General features: G+C 42.2%; 1 pseudogene; it reads right to left on the bottom strand.

Annotated features, from left to right (window-relative positions):
• Window positions 1-229: 229 nt before the first annotated feature.
• On the bottom strand, window positions 230-1,737 carry LOC125111830 (NEDD8-conjugating enzyme UBE2F-like; annotated as a pseudogene).
• Between the last annotated feature and the right edge of the window lie 4,768 nt (window positions 1,738-6,505).

Below are 6,505 nucleotides of genomic sequence, written 5' to 3'. Positions count from 1 at the left end.
AACAACAAAGGAATAAATGAATAAGTAAATAAATAGATAGGTAATTTAATTCCTGTTCTTTAAAATCTCACTGTTAGGAAATGCTGCTTAATGTCAAAAATAAATTCCTCACCCACCTTGTCTTCTTTCATTTTGTTTTTCATGTTTTCTTTATATTTCTCTTTGATAGTTGCTTGACCCAACATCTTTCTGTCTGTTCTATACAATGAAAATACAAACTAAATGAGAATAGAAAAAAATAATTAAAGCATTAAATTGCACAAATTACAAATCTGTTCCAAAATATACTTACATTAAGTAAAATACGCATTTGGGTAAGAGATTTACAGTGAATGACTATGCCTTCTGGGAAGCCTCACACCATCCAGGCGGGGCCCCCAGTTGTGGAAGGCGCTAGGAGAATCTGCGGCCAATCACAGTTTGTAGCGGGCTTCTGGTCGCCAACCCGCAAGTTACACGGATCACATCATAAGCGTCATCCGCACAGGGAACGACTTTGGGGGAAAGGGGAGAAGCGAGCTCTAACCTCATTTCTGAGTTCCGTACAACTTCGAGAATCTCAGCAGCAGCCTATACAGTACAGTTTGAAAAAAGCAAACGTTAAGGTAAGCAGACAGCTCTTTAGAACCCCAAACACGTTTCCTTGCGGTATTTACGGGGAGCTCCCCATCTACAACGGGCAGTCGTGAAGAGGTTCTTCCTCAGGACCACATGGTCACAGGACTGGGGAGGAGGCTCCCTTTGGGTTTCAGCAGAAGGCAAACTTCTGACACAGTCCAGGGCCCTGCAGTCTCCTCCTCCTATCATCTGGCATAGCGCTTGATGCAGTCTTCCACCTTATTCTGGAAGTCCTCCTTGACCTGCAAATGATGCTCTGCAGCTGCAATATTCAGTGGATCATCAAAATTCAAAAGATCTTACAGTAAACAAAGTTTAATCCCAAACAACATCCTTCAATGTCCTCGTGGGTGCCCAACCAGTGCCGTCAATCGACTGTTCTCTCAGTAAACTGAGACATATTTCGCCTGTCTCTGTGATGCTGGGGTGCCAGATTCTGGTCAGGCATTTCACTTTGGGGAACACTATGTTGTACCCATCGGGAACTTCAGTTTCAAACGGAAACTTTCCACCTTGGTAGTAACCCTCGTCTGGGGCTACAGTTAGCTGAAAGCAGTGAAGCTTGTTTGGATCAGGAAAATGCACTTTATACGTACAAGGTAAATTAGCTTCAAGTTCCGCAACTCTTTAACAAGCAGCCTGTCCCCCACAGAAACCCGCCGAGTGGAGTTGGAGGCTGCTGCTGACGCCAGGGACCCTTTGAGACCTCCAACCCGCTTCAGTTTGCTTATCAGAGTCAGCATTACGGCTGCCCTTACCCTGGAGCACTCGGAGACAGGCAAGGCGGCCCGGCGTCCAACACCGTGCCCAGCCCGGGCGGCGGCGGCGAAACCCAGTTCTTCACAGCTGCACGGGCTCCCAGCGGCGGAACCGGAAATGGCGGGGCGGGGACTTGGCCGCTTTCTTTCCTTTCGGACCAAGGACATTCTTCCTTAGTTGTGCATAGCAGTTCTTTAAATTCTTATCAAAGCACTCATTTAGCTTCCCTTCTGCAAGTTAAACCGTCCAATTTTATTCTTTTACTATAGTTTATTCTTCTTAGTTCTGTGTCTTCCTGAGCTTGCTCCAAGTTTCTCACACCTTAGTTCAAGCTATAAATACCATAGACTGGGGAGTTCCCACCATGGCTCAGGCGAAATGAATCTGACTAGTATTCATGAGAACCTGCAGGTTTGATGCCTGGCCTCCCTCAGTGGGTTAAGGATCTGGCATTGCTGGTGAGCTGTGGTGTAGGTTGTAGAGGTGGCTGGGATCTAGCATTGCTGTGGCTATGGTGTAGGTCGGCCGCTACAGCTCCAATTGGACCCCTAGCCTGGGAACCTCCATATACCTGAAGTGCAGCCCCAAAAAATAAATAAATAAATAAATAAATAAATAAATAAATACCATAGACTGGGCAGTTTAAACTTTAAATATTATTTCTCACAGTTCTGGAGGCTGAGAAGCCCAAGATCAAGGTGCTGGCAGATTCAGAACCTGGTTGAGAGATCTCTCACTGGTTTTCAGATGGCTGCCTTCTTGCTGTGTCCTCACAGGACAGAGAGAGGGTGGGGAACTCTGGTCTCTTTCCCATAATATAAGGGCACTAATTCCACCACCAAAGCTCCAATCTTATGACATTTTCGAAACCTAAACCTCTCAAAGACCCTACCTCCAAATACTATCACAATGGGGATTAGGGTTTCAACAGGTGACTTTGGGTAGAGCAGGATAAACATTTATTCCATAGCAGCATTCATCCTAAATGACACTGTACTTTCTTTGGCATGCTCTTGTTGACTTTGATATTCCTGAGTAAATGGAAGTGCTTCCTAAAATGCTCTGTCGTTTTATGTTTGTTTATGTATTGGAGTATCAGCTATATGTTAAACACCTTTAATTACAATATTAAAAATTTTTCATAGATAGAGTAAGCCTGTGGATACCTAAAATAGAAGTTGTGTATTTGGAAAATAGAGAAGTTAGTGGAGAAAGACCAGGAGGACATAGAAACGAACCTGGAAGGCAAATCATGATGGAAAGCACTTGGACTTGGACTGCTTGAAAGAAGCAATTTTAAAACACTACTTACATATACACTAATAGGATTATCAACTCTTTTCTATCCATAAAGCAGGTCCATAAGAGTCTTTTTAAAAAATTAAAAATAGTGTGACCACATTATCAGTAGCATCTTCTTGTGTATGTAAGTAATTGAAATAATTGAAATCAGGAACTTGAAGAGATATCAGAAGTCCCATGTTCACTGCAGCATTTTTCACAAGAGCCAAGATATAGAAACAACCTAAATGTCTATGGATGGACAAATGGATAAGGAAAATATTGTGTATACATACAATATAATACTATTTGGCCATAAAAAAGGAAATCCTGCCATAATGTGATGATATGGATAAACCTAGAGGCCATTATACCAAGTAAATTAACCCAGTCACAGGACAAATACCAAGTGATTCCAAAAGTTATAGCAACAGAGAATAGAATGGTAGCTGCCAGTGACTTGGAGGAGCAATGAAGAGTTGCTCTTCAACAGCCATAAAGTTTCAGTTATACAAAATCAATAGTTCTAGAGATCTCAAGTACAGCTTTGCACCTATACTTGAGAATATTGTATTTAAGAGGGGTAGATTTCGTTAAATACTCTTACTATAAATTTTTTTCTTTTTTTTTTCTTTTTTAGACCTGCACCTGCGGCATGTGGAGGTTCCCAGGCTAGGGGTCTAATCAGAGCTACAGCTGCCGGCCTATGCCAGAGCCATAGCAACGCCAGATCTGAGCCACGTTTGTCACCTACACCACACACAGCTCATGGCAATGCTAGATCCTTAACCCACCGAGTAAGGCCAAGGATCAAACCTGCAACCTCAGGGTTCCTAGTCAGATTCATCTCTGCTCTGCCATGACAGGAACTCCCTTACTATAATTTTAAAAACTATGGTGTCATAGTCAAAGAAATATGATAGTAATAATTAACATTCTCATATGATATGTATCTTGATGGCCCTAATGGTAAGACACCCCTGTGTCCACCCTCAATAGCTTCACAGGCCCCAATGTTGTGACTAGTTTTCTTTTTTTTCTAGGAGCCTGTTTTCCCCAGTGAATAGATGGCACTAGGTATCCCTGGGCGATACTCTATGTCACCAATAACATTTATTTTTCAGGCTTTCGATATCAACATTATCTTTGGGGCTCAACTGAATGAGTCTGAGCCACAACTCTGACTTTGAATGTGGGTAAAGGTTAAGTCCGAGAAAATCCTATTTCAGGTATTCAGACATGAAGATAAAGCAATGCCCATCAACCGCCCCCCTCCACCATTCTCTCCCCCGCCCCACCCCTGCCAGTGGCGTCACTTGAGCATTCTTACCTATGGTTGCCTACACAGGGCCTTTTGTATGACCAAATCTAGCAATTGCAAATCTTCCGCAAGGACAATTTTCCTGGTGGGTGTCATTATCCTTTGTATTTTGACAACTACTAATTTCTTTATAACCCGGGTTGTGTCCAAGAGCTGTGTGGACAGGGAGAACAAAACGTGAAGACCTATCCCACTACATTGAAAGGTTTTGACCTCTCTGCTTTGTAGCTTACCAGAGAGTAACAGATCTAGTTCTGTTCAGAGGATTTAATTCACACCTCATTAACTACCTTGGCAAAATCCAACAATAGCCCTGAAAGGCTAATTTGATTAGAGAATCGATGGACATTACTTCTCTCAGACTAATGAAGTTAATTTTAATGGAGATAATAATGTTTCCCCTGCAGATTATTGTGAGAATTAAATACACTAGCTAACCCACCCAAGCCCCTAGGGGGTGCCCCACTCCTGCGGAATAGCTGCTCAGCACCACCAGCCCCCTAGAAGAGCCCCTGCGGCCCAGAAAAGCTGCAACAAGCTCGGCCAGACTGTGAAAAGATCTGCCTACATTCTCAGGCCAGCCTTCTGAGTTGGGCTGCCCTAGGGAAGAGCCTCTTAGGTTCTCAGTGACCCAGATAGCTGCTCCAGCCCCCAGGGGGTGCTGCACTCCTGAGGAACAGCTGCCCAACACCGCCAACCCCCTGCAAGAACCCCACAGCCTAAAAACACCAGAGCAAGCGCTGCATGACCAAGTGAAATCTGCTACCATCGTGGTGTGGACCTCCCAGTCCTGTCTGCCCTCAGGAAGCCCTCCTTTGCTTCAAAGAAACACTGTTAGCCCCATCAACACTCCAGAAAAGCCACACTGCCTCAAAAAAGATTGACCAACAACGCCAGCCCTCAGGAAATAGTCCACTGCAGTGACAAGGCAAACACTGCCCGATAACGGAGACTACAACTCCCTCAGGAGAAAGAAAACAACAAGCAAGATGAAGAAGCTGAGAAACCACTCCCAGTCAAACCAACAGGAGAACTCACCTAAAACAGTCAACAATGAAACAGATCTCTGCAGTCTGACAGACCTGGAGTTCAAAAGAGAAACAGTGAAAATACTGAAGGAATTAAGAGAAGATATGAACAGTAATGCAGATACCCTCAGAAAGGAACGAGAAAATATAAGGAGGAGCCAAGAAAAACTAGAACACTCATTTGCAGAGATGCAAACTGAACTAAGGGCAGTAAAAACCAGAATGAATAATGCAGAAGAACGAATCAGTGATATGGAAGATAGAATAATGGAAATCACCCAATCCAGTCAACAGACAGAAAACCAAATCAAAAAACTGGAAAGCAATATAAGAGACCTATGGGATAATATAAAGCGGGCCAATCTACGCATAATAGGAATTCCAGAAGGAGTAGAAAAAGATAAGGGGATGGAAAATATATTTGAAGAAATTATCGCTGGAAACTTCCCAAATCTAAAGGATGCTGGGTTCAAGATACAAGAAGCACAGAGGGCCCCAAACAAACTGAACCCAAAGAGACCCACACCAAGACACATCATAATAAAAACGGCAAAAGTGAGTGATAAAGAGAGGATCCTAAAGGCAGCAAGAGAAAAACAGAATGTTACCTACAAGGGAACCCCCATAAGAATATCAGCTGACTTCTCTACAGAAACACTACAGGCCAGGAGGGAATGGCAAGAGATATTTAAAGTGCTCAAAGGAAAAAATATGCAACCTAGAATACTCTATCCAGCAAGAATATCATTTAAAATAGAAGGGGAAATAAAAATTTTTTCCAACAAACAAAAACTTAAAGAATACTGCAACACAAAACCCAGGTTAAAGGAAATATTGAAAGGGCTTCTCTAAACCAAAAAGAAAGAGAATGAAAGGGAAGAAAAAAGAAAAAAAAAAGAAGAGGAGGAAGAACTAGGACTGAGGAAACCGCAATCAGAGAGCAGTCACTCAAATAAGCCAGCATACAGATTTAATCATGAACAGGCCTCAAACAAAATAAAAGTAAAAAGAAAAAAATAAAAAAGAGTCATCAAAACCATAAAATGTGGGCAAGGGATGTTAGGAAGTAAATAACCCTTTTTGTTTGTTTGTAGGTTTCTCTTCTTAATTTTAATATAGTAATGAAGTGTTTGAACTTACAGGACCATCAGGCTAAAACACACAATTATGGGAAGGGGTTAGCATACTTAAAAAACAGGGCAACCACAAGCCAAAACCAAATATTGCATTTGCAAAAAATGAAAAAAAAATACACTCAAGCAGATAATAACAGGAGACCATCCAACCAAAAAAAAAAAAAAGGAAGGAAGAATGGAGAACCATAGAATCCACTGGAACACGAGGTTCAAATGGAAATAAATAATCATCTATCAATTATCACCTTAAATGTCAATGGACTGAACGCCCCAATCAAAAGACACAGAGTGGCTGAGTGGATAAAAAGGCAAAAACCTTCAATTTGCTGCCTACAAGAAACTCACCTTAGGACAAAAGATAC

The sequence above is a fragment of the Phacochoerus africanus genome, chromosome 1, assembly GCF_016906955.1.
Source record: "Phacochoerus africanus isolate WHEZ1 chromosome 1, ROS_Pafr_v1, whole genome shotgun sequence".
NCBI classification, from domain to species: domain Eukaryota; kingdom Metazoa; phylum Chordata; class Mammalia; order Artiodactyla; family Suidae; genus Phacochoerus; species Phacochoerus africanus.
The sequence above is the reverse complement of the archived record's forward strand: the minus strand, read 5'-3'. Positions and strand labels throughout refer to the sequence as shown.